The sequence below is a fragment of the Salvelinus sp. IW2-2015 genome, linkage group LG32 (genome assembly GCF_002910315.2).
Source record: "Salvelinus sp. IW2-2015 linkage group LG32, ASM291031v2, whole genome shotgun sequence".
Classification (NCBI taxonomy): domain Eukaryota; kingdom Metazoa; phylum Chordata; class Actinopteri; order Salmoniformes; family Salmonidae; genus Salvelinus; species Salvelinus sp. IW2-2015.
In genome coordinates this window covers 19,293,038-19,309,680 of record NC_036871.1, presented here as the reverse complement: position 1 = coordinate 19,309,680, position 16,643 = coordinate 19,293,038, and the positions used below count along the sequence as shown (strand labels likewise).

Genomic DNA, 16,643 nt, shown 5'->3' with positions numbered 1-16,643 from the left:
AACACACATGGAATCAAAATATATTTTATATTTGAGATTCTTCAAAGTAGCCACACTTTGCCTTGATGACAGCTTCTCGCACTCTTGGCATTCTCTCAACCAGCTTCATGAGGTAGTCACCTGTAATGCATTTCAATTAACAGGTGTGCCTTGTTAAAAGTCAATTTGTGTAATTTCTTCTCTTCTTAATGTGTTTGAGCCAATCAGTTGTGTTGTGACAAGGTAGAGGTGATATTATGGCAAGAACAGCTCAAAAAAGCAAAGAGAAATGACAGTCCATCATTACTTTAAGACATGAAGGTCAGTCAATCCGGAAAATGTCAAGAACTTTGAAAGTTTCTTCAAGTGCAGTAGCAAAAACCATAAAGCGCTATGATGAAACTGGCTCTCATGAGGTCCGCCACAGGAAACGAAGACCCAGAGTTACCTCTGCTGCAGAGGAATGATTCATTAAAGTTACCAGCCTCAGAAATTGCAGCCCAAATAAATGCTTCACAGAGTTCAAGTAACAGACACATTTTAACATCAACTGTTCAGAGGAGACTGCGGGAATCAGGCCTTCATGGTTGAATTACTGCAAAGACCACCAATAATAAGAAGAAACTTGCTTGGGCCAAGAAACACAAGCAATGGACATTTGACCAGTGGAAATCTGTCCTTTAGTCTGATGAGTCCAAATTTGAGATTTTTGGTTCCAACCAGCATGGCTTTGTGAGACACAGAGTAGGTTAATGGATGACCTCTGCATGCGTGGTTCCCACCGTGAAGCATGGAGGAGGCGGTGTGATGGTGTGGGGGTGCTTTGCTGGTGACAATGTCTGCCATGTATTTTTGAATTCAAGACACACTTAACAACATGGCTACCACTGCATTCTGAAGCTATACGCCATCCCATCTGGTTTGCGCTTAGTGGGACTATCATTTGTTTTTCAACAGGACAATGACCCAACACACCTCCAGGCTGTGTAAGGGCTATTTGACCTAGAAGGAGAGTGATGGAGTGCTGCATCAGATGACCTGTTCTCCACAATCATCCGAGCTCAACCCAATTGAGATGGTTTGTGATGAGTTGGACCGCAGAGTGAAGGAAAAGCAGCCAACAAATGCTCAGCATATGTGGGAACTCCTCCAAGACTGTAGGAAATGCATTCCAGGTGAAGCTGGTTGAGAGAATGCCAAGAGTTTGCAAAGCTGTCATCAAGGCAGTTATTTCATAGTTTTGATGTCTTCACTATTATTTTACAATAGAGAAAATATTAGAAATAAAGAAAAACCCTTGAATGAGTAGGTGTGTCAAAATGTTGCACTTGTACTGTATATTTAAAATAATATATACAATATAAATGATTTACAAAATATTTACAAAAAATATAAATGAGTGATTGGAAATTACGATGACAATTACATTGATGAAAGCCACGGTCTATCTGCAATATTAAAGCTGATCAACCCCCTAAACATTTTTTTTTTTTGTAAAAAAAATGTAACTCAGACATTTGGATACTTTCTGAGACTTGGTTAAAAATTCTGTGCCAGACTCCGATGTGTCTCTAAATGGATATAATGTTTACAGATCTGACAGAGCTGGCAGAGGTAGGGGTGTCACCATATTCATAAAGAACAACGTAAATGTTACTGTGTGTAATACCACTTTTGTCCCCAAGCAATTTGAATGTCTTGAACTAAATGTGGGCATTGGTAATAATGCCTAACTAGAGTTTATCAACGCTCCCTAGGCCCTCCCAATTTCTCTTAGCAAATTGTCTGACTTGCTGTTTAACTATAATAATTATAAATTATTAATATTGGGTGATCTTAACCTGGATTGGTTGATGCCAGTATCAGTTAGACTGAAAGGTTTTTGTACTGAGCTAAATGTATCTCAACTGATAACTAAATCAACCCGCCACAACTTAAAACCCCCTGAAAAATCATCTCTTCAGGATATCATTCTGACAAATGCCCCTCATAAGAATACAGCCAATGGAATCTTTGCTAACGAGCTCAGTGACCATTGTCCCATTGCCTGTAATCGAGATACTAAACTACCTAAATTGTGTCCACGCATTATTACAAAGATACATTTTAGACCTTTCAATGAGCAACATTTCCTGTATGACCTGGGGTTGTATGGTTAGGAGGGTCTGTCCTCTATCTCTGATTAGGGTCAGGCCCTTAAATGTTTTACCTCTCTGTTTAACTCTGTTGTAGATACAGTTGAAGTTGGAAGTTTACATTCACTTAGGTTGGAGTCATTAAAACTCGTTTTTCAACCACTCCACAAATGTCTTGTTAACAAACTATAGTTTTGGCAAGTCGGTTAGGAACATCTTACTTTGTGCATGACACAAGTCATTTTTCAACAATTGTTTACAGACACATTATTTCACTTATAATTCCTGTTATCAAACAATTCCAGTGGGTCAGAAGTTTACATATATTAAGTTGACTGTGCCTTTAAACAGCTTGAAAATTCCAGAAAGTGATGTCATGGCTTTAGAAGCTTCTGATAGGCTAATTGACATCATTTGAGTCAATTGGAGGTGTACTGTGGATGTAATTTCAAGGCTTTACCTTCAAACTCAGTGCATATTTGCTTGACATCATGGGAAAATAAAAAGAAATCAGCCAAGACCTCAGAAAAATGTATTTGACCTCACACAAGTCTGGTTCATCCTTGGGAGCAATTTCCAAACGCCTGAAGGTACCACGTTCAATAGTATGCAAGTATAAACACCATGGGACAACGCAGCCGTCATACCGCTCAGGAAGGAGACGCGTTCTGTCTCTTAGAGATGAACGTACTTTGGTGGCGAAAAGTGCAAATCAATCACAGAACAACAGCAAAGGACTTGTGAAGATGCAGGAGGAAAACAGTACAAAAGTATCTATATCCACCGTAAAACAAGTCCTATATTGAACATTAAAAGGCCGCTCAGCAAGGAAGAAGCCACTGCTCCAAATCCGCCAGAAAAAAAACAGACTCCGGTTTTGCAACTGCACATGGGACAAAGATCATAATATTTGGAGAAATGTCCTCTGCTCTGATGAAACACAAATAGAAGTGTTTGGCATAATGACATCATTATGTTTGGAGGAAAAAGGGGGACGCTTGCAAGCCAAAACACCATCCCAACCGTGAAGCACGGGGGTGGCAGCATCATGTTGTGGGGGTGCTTTGCTGCAGAGGGACTGCGTGCACTCAACAAAATAGATGGCATCATGAGGTAGAAAAATTATGTGGATATATTGAAGCAACATCTCAAGACATCAGTCAGGAAGTTAAAGCTTGGTCGCAAATGGGTCTTCCAATTGGACAATGACCACAAAACATATTTCCAAAGTTGTGGCAAAATGGCTTAAGGACAAAAAAGTCAAGGTATTGGAGTGGCCATCACAAAGCCCTGACCTCAATCCTATAGGAAATGTGTGGGCAGAACTGAAAAAAGCGTGTGCGAGCAAGGAGGCCTACAAACCTGACTCAGTTACACCAGCTCTGTCAGGAGGAATGGGCCAACATTCACCCAACTTATTGTGGGAAGCTTGTAGAAGGCTACCCGAAACGTCTAACCCAAGTTAAGCAATTTAAAGGCAATGCTACCAAATACTAATTGAGTGTATGTAAACTTCTGACCCACTGGGAATGTGATGAAATAAATAAAAGCTGAAATAAATGATTCTCTCTACTATAATTCTGACATTTCACCTTCTTCAAATAAAGTGGTGATCCTAACTGACCTAAGACAGGGAATTTTTACTGGGATTAAATGTCTGGAATTGTGAAAAATTGAGTTTAAATGTATTTGGCTAAGGTGTATGTAAACTTCTGACTTCTATGCCTTATAATATAAGAGATTAAGGACAAATCTAACTCACAGTTCAGTCCTTCAGACATTTTAAAAATACATGTCTTACTCTGATTAGAATGGGAAAGTGAAAATACTTCCAGAATTGTGCATCTGAGAGTTGTGGAATCAAGCTAAAATCTGGACAGTAGCCAATTATTTTTTTTAAACACCACCCCCTCATTGCCCCAGCATGTTATAACAGCCTCTTGTCCCATAACAGACAACAATGACATGTGTGATGCTTTTAATAACCATTTTGCCTCAGCTGACCATCTATTTGAAATAAATAGTTTCTGAAAATACCTCAAGCTCCACTAGTCTTTTATTCACCTCTAAACAAATAGCAGAGAATGATGCACATTCAGGCACTCACATTCCTTTCTACTGCAGCTTTATGCCCCCATCAGTGTAGAACTGTTGACCCACATTTTGTTTTTAACAATTGCTTCTGGTGCTATTCCTAAAATCTGTAAGGCGGCGCATGCCCTCCCCCTTTATCCTTCTGACCTGGATAACTACCACCCAATCTCTAAACTATCTTGCCTTGCAAAAATATTAGAATCACTGGCAAACTCTCAGCTAAGAACTTTTTAACGTCAAATGATATTCCTAATGTGTACCACTCTGGTTTTAGACCTGGACATGGCTACGCTTGTCTTAAATGAAAAATTAAATTGCTGTCATATTTATCGATCTGTCCAAGGCCTTGGATACTGTCGACCATCCCCTACTCATTCAAAGGTTGTCTGTAATGGGCATCGACTAGGCATCTTGCATCTGTCAGACAGGACACAATATGTGCTTTCTGATGGTTTTAAGTCAAATTACCTCAACATTACTAAAGGTGTCTCGCAGGGGTCGATTTTGGGACCTGTCCTCTTTATTATTTATATAAATAATCTGCATAAATCTAACATTCATCTGTATGCATATGACACTATTATGTACGCTATTGCCGCTACAGCTGACCAGGCTAGGTAGGACCTGCAATCTGATTTTGTTGCCTTACAGAAGTCCTTGTTGATTTAAAATTGTTACTTCATGCGGAAAAAACTAAATGTATTTTGTTTTCTAATTTTCTTGAAAATATTTCAGATGGCTTACATATTTATTCATTGGATGGTTCTTTCATCGGGCTGGTTCCTGCATATAAATATCTGTGTATTTGCATTGACAATAAATGGACATTTAAAAACATATGTACAATCCTGCTGAGATTTAAGGTAGGCTTCTTTTATAGAAATAGATCATGCCTCTCCCTAATCAGCAGGATTCAGATTGTACAGTGAACTTTCCTATCAGTTCTTGACTATGGGGACAAAATTTATCAGAATGCAGTAGCCGCTACTCTTAAACCTTTGGATGCCGTCTACCATAGTGCCCTTTGCTTTATCACAGGTGACAGTTTTAACACGAATCACTGCATCCTATATCCGAAGGTTGGCTGGTCCTCATTAATATCCATTAGGTCACTGCATTACTCCATCTTTGTTTACTAAGTTCTACTAAACAAGCTTACGACCTACCTACTGTAACTTCGTTGTTGAAGTTTAAAACAAGTTACAAAACACATTCAAAGGGTTGGTTAACTCTTGAGGTTCTTCGGGTCTCCACAGAATTAAGGAAAATACGCTTACATTTTTATGCGCCCCACTGCTGTAACAATTTGCAGATCCCATTAAAATTGGATGTTGGGACCTAGTAGCTGAGAAAGGTAACTGTTGTTAATGATTGTGTTTTAGTTTTTTGCATATGTTATACTGAACAAAAATATAAACGCAACATGCAACAGTTACAGTCAATTGAAATAAATTATTTAGGCCCTAATCTATGGATTTCACATGACTGGAGAGCATAGACCCACCCACTTGGGAACTAGGTCCACCCATTGGGGAGCCAGTCTCAGCAAATCAGAATATTTTTTTCCCCCCACAAAAGGGCATAATTACAGACAGAAAAAAACTCCTCAGCACCCCAACCCCTCCCCCACCCCCACCCACTCCTCAGACGATCCCACGGGTGAAGAAGCCGGATGTGGAGGTCTTAAGCTACATGTGGTCTGAGGTTGTGACGCCGGGTGGATGTACTGCCAAATTCTCTAAAATGACATTGGTCGAGAAATTAACATTAAATTATCTGGCAACAGATCAGTTGGACATTCCTGCAGTCAGCATGCCAATTTCACACTCCTTCAAAACTGTGTGCAATTGGCATTGTGTTATGTGGCATTGTGTTGTGTGACAAAACTGCACATTTTAGAGTGCCCTTTTATTGTCCCCAAGGTGAACTGTGTAATAATCATGCTGTTTAATCAGCTTCTTGGTATGCCACACCTGTCAGGTGGATGGATTATCTTGGCAAAGGAGAAATGCTCACTAACAGGGATGTAAAAAAAAAAAAATATTTGCTCAATAATATTTTTGTATGCATGGAACATTTCTAGGATCTTTTTATTTCAGCTCATGAAAAATGGGACCGACACTTTACATGTTGTGTTTATATTTTTGTTAAGTATAAAATATAATTACATTGCATTCGGGAAGTATTCAGACCCCTTAACTTTAACGTTACAGCCTTATTCCAAAATGGATTTAAAAAAAAAATCCTCATCAATCTACACACAATAACCCATAATGACAAAGCAAAAACTGTTTATTTTTTTGGTGCAAATGTATAATTTTTATTTATTTAAATACCTTATTCAGACCCTTTGCTATGAGACTCGAAATTGAGCTCAGGTAAATCCTGTATCCATTGATCATCCTTGAGAAGTTTCTACAACTTGATTGGAGTCCAACTGGTAAATTAAATTAATTGGGCATGATTTGGAAAGGCACACACCTGTCTATATAAGGTCCCACAGTTGACAGAGCAAAAACCATGCCAGGAGGTCGAAGGAATTGTCCGTAGAGCTCCGAGACAGGATTGTGTCGACGCACAGATCTGAGGAAGGGTACCAAAGAAATTGTACAAGTAGAAGCTTTGGAAAAATTCTGTTTCATTGAGAAACATAGTGGAACGTTAAAACAGTGGTAATATCCAGGTGCTCTGCTGTTATCGAATGGGGAATGGAGTAGAGGTAGAGAGTTTTGGCTTAAATAATTCCCTGCAATCCTGCAGAGCTGCAGGTGCAATCAGCTTGTTCTAAAGCCCTGTAATTAAGAGCATCTATCATCATTAGCACTGGAACGGTCAACCAATGCTCTTACAATTAACTCTTCGAAATCCCCATGGAAGAAAAGTAATGCTCTGTTCACAACCTCTGTCATCACAACTTTTTCAGTCAAGACAACATCATCCAAAGCTAATGGGCAGCATCTCATGGTCTTTGCACATTATAGGCAAAGACTTGTATGATAATGTGATGTAAGATTTGAGGTTTACTTTGGATGCTTGGATTATCCCCATCAACATTGGCTTGCTATTGCTTCGTATCCCTCAAAATTATTCCAAAGACCGGTGTTTTTTTCATGTTTTGAAAGAAATGTTTGTGTAAAGCATTGCCTTTAAATTTTTACAGAAATTGGGCTGTAAAGTTTGTTCTTAAAGTCTTTGAAATTGTGCAAGCCATACTTAGTACTAAATAACAGTATGCAATTACACTTTAATTATTATACTTACATGGTATGGTACTACCAATGTTATTCCTGTGGCAAAATGCCAATATATTGTAAGGTTGGACTAAATATGTTTTCTATACTTTCTTTCATTGAATAATGATCATCAAACATTTTCCATGTTGTGTACTGTATGTTGTCAAATAACTTAAAATGTATTTGATGTCTATGCCATTCATTCACATCTCCTGTAACAGTTGGTCGTGACAATATTGTAATGCTGACTTCAAATAACCTGCAAAATAAATGTCAGTGTGGAATGTCAAGTTACATTTTGCCAAATAGCATGTTGTTCTTGATGTTTTGTTCGTTTTTTTTGTTCTGAAGGAATACATACATATAGTATATTATTATTCAAATGTAATCCTTTGTTTTGTTGGAAATGTATGCACATCAAGCTATATTTTCTGCTGATATTTGCATTCTCTCACATAAGTATCAGCCAATGAAATGACCCAAGCACCATGAATCAGATGGATATAAAAATTGTCCCATGGTTCACTTGAATTGAGATCAGTTTGTTGTTGCAGGGAATTCAGCCATTGGAAAGTGAACAGCTTGGCTACAGAGAAGAGGGACGTTTTTAAGGCCCCCTTGCCACTGGCGCCGGAGTTTCTACGCAACCTGAGGTTGCTGGGCCGAAGACCAAGTCTGCAGCAGATCCACGAGAACTTGATCAAGAAATATGGAACTCACTTTTTGGTGTCTGCTACGCTAGGAGGTAAGCAGCTTCACATACACCTACTCAGTGGCACTTAGCTTTAGCCTTTGTGGCTAAGGGATGTTAGTTACTCATCTTAGTCTGTTCTCAAAATTGCTTCGGTGTAATGTCATCTCCTCAGATATTGATCATGTTGACTGCCTTAAAACAAACCAAAGATTACTCATACTGTATATATTTAGTCTGCTCATGCTATCATTGCTGACAGGAAGCATTGTAGACTAAATATTTTTGCCCTAAAGCAAGGCAGTTAACCCCCAATAACGACTGCCGCACGGGCGCCGATGTCATCGATTAAGACGGAAGACGCATTTTGTTTGAATACATTCACTTGTGCAACTGACTAGGTATCCCCATACCAGTAATTTACGTCGAACAAAACTTAATTTTTACTATTCAAAATAAGTTAATGTTAATACATATGGTCAGTCATTCTCTGTTAGTATGGACGAAGTCTGCTTTGTTGATTTGGCAATCCATGATTGAGGTAATGCTGAATACATGAGGAAATTACAACAGTTATGCACATAGTTTGAGATATTGAATGCTCTTCTCCCCCTAGCATCTAAAAAAAACTGTTGGACAAACAGTCCTGGTTGTGGTCTCTAAACATTTGCTATGACGTCAACCAGAATACTACTACGTCTGATGATATGTAGGCACTAATTATGATGCCACTTAATGGTGGATATATGAACTGAAGTTACAGAGTCGAAGTGACAAGAAAGATGAATGCAATGGAAAAGCCATACTGAGCTCTCATAATTACCGGCTCAAACAAAAGGGATGGGACTATACACTGCATGCTAATGAGATAATTGCAAATAGCAATGCACACATTCTTATGCTGGGTGCTGATGGTATCTCATAGCCCCAAGGTAGAAGAGAGCTAAGCACGCTGTCTGGTCTAGCAGAATCATGTGAATACTATAGTGTTCTTTTGAAAAGTCTGGGTTTTCATACAAGACAGAGATAGACCTTCACAATCTGTCTGCAGTCTATGAGCTTTTATCTGAATGCCTCCGTTAATTCCTTTCATGGAGGATAATGGCACCCATTACTCTCAACAAGTATTAAAACTTTCGGGGTCATTATGATTAAAGTGACCCAGTTTTTTTAGTTGTTCTTTATTATTAAGGACCATGTGTAACTTTGATTGAAGATCCCTCCGGGAAGTTTTTTTTCTCTTCTATCCTATTGTCTTCTATTCTATCTTTCTACAGGAGAAGAATCGTTGACAATCTTCCTGGATAAGCAGAAGCTCAGTAAGAAATCGGAGGGACAGGGAAACAGCTCTGTGGTCTCCCTGGAAGTATTGCATCAGTTGGCTGCCTCTTATTTCACAGACCGCGAGAGCACCTTGAGACGACTTCACCACCTACAGATAGCCACCTCCGCCATAAAGGTAGATCTACTGCTACTCTCAAGGACACTCAGTCATTGAAGCATCCAGTTTCTTTTTCTGAATATATTTGATTAGTTTGACAGAGTATATTCCATTTCTCAGCTGATTATACATGGAACTTGTATTTAGCAGGTTTATTTTTTATGTGAAACAGAATGAAGGTAGGCTACTGAGACCTTTGGCATTGAGAATTTGTTCTGTCTGTCTCCAATACAATGCTTAACTCTAGCAAAGGAAGTTCGCATGGGTAATGTTTTGTTGCTTAGCAGCTAACTACTTAGCATACATTTGAGTTCCAAACATACACTCTAAAAGGCAGGATTATCATCTGCATGCATTGAGTACTGGTGTATCATGATGGGTGAGTGGGTGGACAGGGCTTGCTTTAAACTCATTGAAATAACAAAATTAATTTAACACCGGACTGTAAGATTTCTCAACTTTTCACCTTGATAAAAAAAAGATATTCTGAACATTTGGGACTTGGCCATGATTTTGGATATATGCTTATATTTGACATTTTAGTAATTTAGCAGACAGTCTTATCCAGAGCGATATTAGTGCATTCATCTTAAGATAGCTAGGTGAGACAACAACATATCACCATCGTAGAAAGTACATTTACGCAGACGTGGGATTTATTTAAAATACTCTTTAAAGAGAGGTAGGGTTTTAGACGTTGTCGGAAGATGGGCAGGGACTCCTTTGTCCTGACATTAGGGAGAAGCTTGTTCCACCTTTGGGGTGCCAGGACAGAGAAAGAAGAGCTTTGACAGTTTGAATGGGAACTGCCCAGTGCCAAGACATCAGATGTAGCAGAACGGAGTGCTCGGGTTCGGGGGAAAGGTTTGACCATAGCCTGAAGGTAGGGCGGCGCAGTTCCCTTTGCTGCTCTGTAGGTAAGCACCGGGGACTTGAAAATTATGCAAGCTTAAAGGAAGCCAGTGGAGTGTGCGGAGGAGCGGGGTGACAAGGGAGAACTTGGGAAGATTGAACACCAGGCGTGCTGTGACGTTCTGGATAAGTTGCAGCCAAAACAGGGTTGCAGTACTCTGAATGGGAGATGACTAGAACCTGCACCACTTCCTATGAATGTTGTAGAGCATGAACCTTTCAGGAGTGACTCAAGAGAAAAGAGGAGAGGGCCTAGAACCGAGCCCTGGTGGACTATACTAGTAATAACATGTGATGCAGACACAGATCCTCTTCGCACCACCTGGTAGGAGTGACCTGCTGGTTAGGATGCAATCCAGAAGTGTGCAAAGAATGCACATTCCACGCAGCCCTGCGAGGGTGGAGAGGAAGATACAACCAAATCAAATTGTATTTGTCACATGCGCTGAATACAACAGGTGTAGTAGACCTTACAGTGAAATGCCTACTTACAAGCCCTCTTAAGGATCTCTACAGATCGGTGTCGCACCCTCGGGACGGTTGAGCTTATGTGCACCAATGTGATTAGCATGACGTTGTAAGTAACAAGAAAATTTCCCAGGGCATAGACATATCTGATATTGGCAGAAAGCTTAAATTCTTGTTAATCTAACTGCACTGTCCAATTTACAGTAGCTATTACAGTGAAATAATACCATGCTATTGTTTGAAGAGAGTGCACAGTTATGAACTTGAAAAGTTATTAATAAACCAATTAGGCACATTTGGGCAGTCTTGATACAACATTTTGAACAAAAATACAATGGTTCATTGGATCAGTGTAAAACATTGCACATACATTGCTGCCATCTAGTGGCCAAAATTCTAATTGTGCCTGGGCTGAAATAATATATTATGGCCTCTCTTGCATTTCAAAGATGATAGTACAAAAAAAAATACAAAAAACTTTCGTTCTTTTCTTTGTATCATCTTTTACCAGATCTAATGTGTTATATTCTCCTACATTCATTTCACATTTCCACAAACTTCAAAGTGTTTCCTTTTAAATGATATCAAGAATATGCATGTCCTTGCTTCAGGTCCTGAGCTAAAGGCAGTTAGATTTGGGTATGTCATTTTAGGCAAAACATTTTTTTAAAGGGGCAGATCCTTAAGAGGCCAGTGATCTGATGGTTCATGGTGTCGAAGGCAGCAGATATACATTACATTATCAAAAGTATGTAGACACCTGCTCGTTGAACATCTCATTCCAAAACCATGGTAATTAATATGGAGTTGGTCCCACCTTTGCTGCTATAACAGCCTCCACTCTTCTGGGAAGGCTTTTGAATAAATGTTGGAACATTGTTGCGGGGACTTGCTTCCATTCAGCCAATTCCTCCCAAAGGTGTTCGATGGGGTTCAGGTCAGAGCCCTGTGCAGGCCAGTCAAGTTCTTCCACACCAATCTTGACAAACCATTTCTGTATGGACCTTGCTTTGTGCACGGGGGCATTGTCATACTAAAACAGGAAAGTGCCTTCCCCAAACTGTTGCCACCAAGTTGGAAACACAGAATCGTCTACAATGTCATTGTATACTGTAGCGTTAAGGTTTCCCTTCACTGGAACTAAGGGGCCTAGCTTTAACCATGAAAAACAGCCCCAGACCATTATTCCTCCTCCAGCAGACTTTACAGTTGGCACTATGCATTGGGGCATGTAGCGTTCTTCTGGCATCCGCCAAACACCAGATTTGTCCATCGGACTGCCAGATTGTGAAGCGTGATTCATCACTCCAGAGAATGCGTTTCCACTGCTCCAGAGTTGAATGGCAGCAAGCTTTACACAACTACAGCCAACGCTTGGCATTGCGCATGGTGACCTTAGGCTTGTGTGTGGCTGCTCGGCCATGGAAACCCATTTCATGAAGCTCCCGACAAACAGTTCTTGTCCACATACTTCTGTATATATATAGAATATCTAGGAGGATGAGAACAGAGAGAGTCAGCATGTTGTGCTGTGACTCATAGAAAGCCTTTCAGATAATTTTTTTTACCCCTTTTTTCAATCTTGTCTCTTCACTGCAACTCCCCAACGGGCTCGAGATGCGAAGGTCGAGTCATGCGTCCTCCGAAACAGGACCCGCCAAACCGTGCTTCTTAACACCCGCCCAACCCGGAAGCCAGTCGCACCAATGTTTTGGAGAAAACACCATTCAACTGACGACGAGGTCAGCCTGCAGGCGCCCGGTCTGCCAGAATGCGTCGCTAGAACGGGATGAGCCAAGTAAAGCCCCCCTGGCCAAACCCTCCCCTAACCCAGACGACGTTGGGCCAATTGTGCGCCGCCCAATGGGACTTCCGATCATGGTCGGTTGTGATACAGCCTGGGATCGAACCCGGGTCTGTAGTGATGCCTTAGACCGCTGCGCCACTCGGGATGCCTCAGATGTTTTTTATTAAACCAAGCAGAAAGAGCCATAACTCTAGTACTATAGTGGTGTTCCATTTAGCCTATTAGATTCAATTGGGGTATTTAAGGCTTTTTAATGATCAGACTTTACATTATTTAGACAACATCCTGGTCAGCTGGTCATTCATATTGTTCTTTAAATAGACAAATGTGTTACAGTTTATTTTAGATTCCTTTATTTTCAGAATATTTACCTGACTACATAGACTACACCGAGAGCAAAATATAAAGATAATGATAGCAAAATGACATGATCCCAGTAGACTGTACGATTATTTGTCAAGGTCTATAGAGTTACCATTAGCATTTCACAGAGGACCGGTACCTTAATATTTGTCAGAAAGTTTCACAATGGGCTGTACTAGCTGTATGTATCTTAGCTAAATGGCAGACAGCGGGACTGTCTAAAAAACATTAGCTGCCAGGTCCGATTAAACACCAGGAATCAGTGATTTGAACTACACTAAGTATACAAAACATTAGGAACACCGACATGGTGAATCCAGGTGAACGCTATGATCTCTTATTGATGTCACCTGTTAAATCCACTTCAATGAGTGTAGATGAAGGGGAGAAGACAGGTTAATTAAAGAAAGATTTTTAAGCCTTGACACAACTGAGACATGGATTGTGTATGTGTGCTATTAACCACGTTTCCATCCCCAGTTTTTATAAGTGTAAAGTCATACCGTATAAAACAAAATCATGACAACTGTGATGGAAACAGGAAGCTTCTATGCAATTTTATAAATGCCGACAGATAATTTGTTTGTTCGACATGTTGGGATCTTTTTTGTCTGTAAAATTAATTATGCGAAAAATGGTGGTGATTTTTTTTTAATGAGCAAATATTGATATAATAACCATCATATCAAAGCAAAGTTATCACGCGATGACATGTCGTAGTTGGAGGACACACAAAATCTTGGGAAGCTATGCAGTTTAAATTAGCTTTCAGATAAAATAAGTTATGATGAACTTCACAAGGTGGTGAAAGTGTATGGTATGAGCTTGATGCTCCTTACAATAAATGTCGAGGGTCTTATTCTGGTGACATGATGTTTGATGCTTGACTGCCATTTTGACAAATATAAACATTCTCACTCTTATCAATAATATCATCATGTAGACTAGCCCACCTGCAGAGCCTACCCGCACTATATCTGCGAGCTGTTGGCTAGAGGGCACATGCAAACATTTAAGTCATTTACATTTAAGTCATTTAGCAGACGCTCTTATCCAGAGCGACTTACAAATTGGTGCATTCACCTTATGCAAAGACCGAGTCAGCACATTTTCTATTTAATGCAACAGTTTGTGACAAAACTATCGGTAGAGTTGAAAATGCGATGGAAACACATTGAACATTACATTTTTATTCGGTACATGAAAACTTAAGTGAAAAAGTATATATTTTGTACACTACATCATGCAGTGATTTTTTTAGTTAATTTTTTTTAGTTTGGTGGAAACACACCACTAAAATCATGCAGATTTTTGAATATTTGCATGAAAATCTGCCACCAATTGGATGGAAACCTAACTAGTCAGGGGTTGAATGGGAAAGAAAAAATATTGAAGTGCCTTTGAACGGGGTATGGTCGTAGGTGACAGCCGCACCGGTTTGAGAGGGTCAAGAACTGCAACGTTGCCGAGTTTTTCACGTTCAACAGATTTCTGTGTGCTTCAAGAATGGTCCCCCACCAGCCAACTTGACACAACCGTGGGAAGCATTGGAGTCAACATGGGCCAACATCCCTGTGAAATGCTCATCCATGCCCCGACGAATTGAGGCTGTTCTGAGGGCAAAAGGGGATTCAACTCAATATTAGGAAGGTGTTCCTAATATTTTGTACAATCTGTGTATGTTATAGGACAGATTGATAAAAAAAAAAAATATGAAGCACTCTGCAAATACCTGGCTTCAGCCCTGCAGTGCTTCAAGATGAGAAGCTGCTGGTTACATTTTAGCAAAATTATCATCTCTAGTATGCGAGCCACCTGCTCCTCAATGCTCTGCCAACTGAGCTAATCATCCATGAGAGAGTGGGATGTGCTTGACCTGCCTGCATACATGGCTTTAGGCTTTGTGGTTGTAATGAAACTTCTGGAGGAGGAATGAAATATATTATCTTACGTAATGCAGGGGGACCATAAAGTACTTCAACTTATTTGGTATATATCACAGAAAGTGGAATGAAGTATAGTCCACAATACATAGCATGTAGTGCTGCACTGACTTGATATTGTTTGACAAGGGTCGATAGAAAAACAATATTTTACAATGAATCATCTGTAAAACACCTTATTTATTGAGTATTGTAGCTTACTGGCAGCATTTTTTTATCAAGAAATACAATCTTACTATCTTACATAACTGCGAGGAAGATTTGGAAGGAGATTTGCAAGGGAAGTTTATATTGATAGATGCGATAAAGAGATCGATTTAGAGAATCTTGCTTTTTCACTGTTGCCTTTAACATTTTTGAGCTCCGTACTACAGTATATTATTCATATTTCATAGTCTTGGAGGAGAAGATTGACATGGATTAAAGTATTTTGTTAACTTCTTGCCGCACGGATCCCTTTTACGGGATCATTTTCGTAAACAACCGCTGAATTGGCAGCGCGCCAAACTCAAAAATAATACTAAAAATATTTATAATCATGGAATCACAAGTGAAATATACCAAAACACAGCTTAGCTTGTTGTTAATCCACCTATCGTGTCAGATTTTGAAAATATGCTTTACAGCGAAAGCAATCCAAGAGTTTGTGAGTGTATCAATCACTGCTAGGAAAGCTAGCCTTAAATTAGCTTGGTCACGAAAGTCAGAAAAGCAATCAAATTAACCTTTGATAATCTTCGGATGTTTGTACTCACGAGACTCCCAGTTACACCATAAATGTTATTTTTGTTCGATAAAGATTAGTTTTATAATCAAAAATCGCCATTTGGTTTGCGCGTTATGTTCAGAAAACCACAAGCTCGTTCTGGTACTGAAGGGCAGACGAAAATTCCAAAAAGTATCCGTAATGTTCGTAGAAGCATGTGAAAGGTTTTTTTATAATCAATCCTCAGGTTGTTTTTAACATACATATTCGATCATATTTCAACCAGACGGTAAACTGTTCAATTCTACAGAGATAGAAAATGTCGAGCCAAATCTCTCCTGCGCAGGAACCAATCAAAGGACACCTGGTCATCCACTGACGCGTTTTGATAAATCTCGCTTAATTTTCAAAATAAAAGCCTGAAACTATGTCTAAAGCCTGGTCACAGCCTGAGGAAGCCATTGGAAAATAAATATGGTTGATACACCTTTAAATGGAGGAGGGGCAAGCAATGGAACAAGTTTTTTATTTTTATTTTTTTAAAGCACGTCCGTGTTGGAGTTCCTCAGGTTATCGCCTGCAAAATCAGTTCTGTTATACTCACAGACAATATTTTGACAGTTCTGGAAACTTTAGAGTGTTTTCTATCCTAATCTGTCAATTATATGCATATTCTAATATCTGAGCCTGAGAAATAGTCAGTTTACCTTGGGAACGTTTTTTTTCCAAATATAAAAATTCTGCCCCCTAGCTTCGGGAGATTTTAGCCTGGGGCTTTAGTGAGTGTTCACACTTGCACATTCTAATGTGGGCTCGCACCAATCTTAGCCCAGGTCTTCCTGTCCCTGTTCCAGAGCAGGGTTAGCACCGA

General features: G+C 39.6%; 1 pseudogene; it reads left to right on the top strand.

The window, feature by feature from the left end:
- LOC111956380 (BMP/retinoic acid-inducible neural-specific protein 3-like) overlaps positions 1–16,643 on the top strand; it is a 97,159-nt pseudogene that overhangs the window by 39,920 nt on the left and 40,596 nt on the right.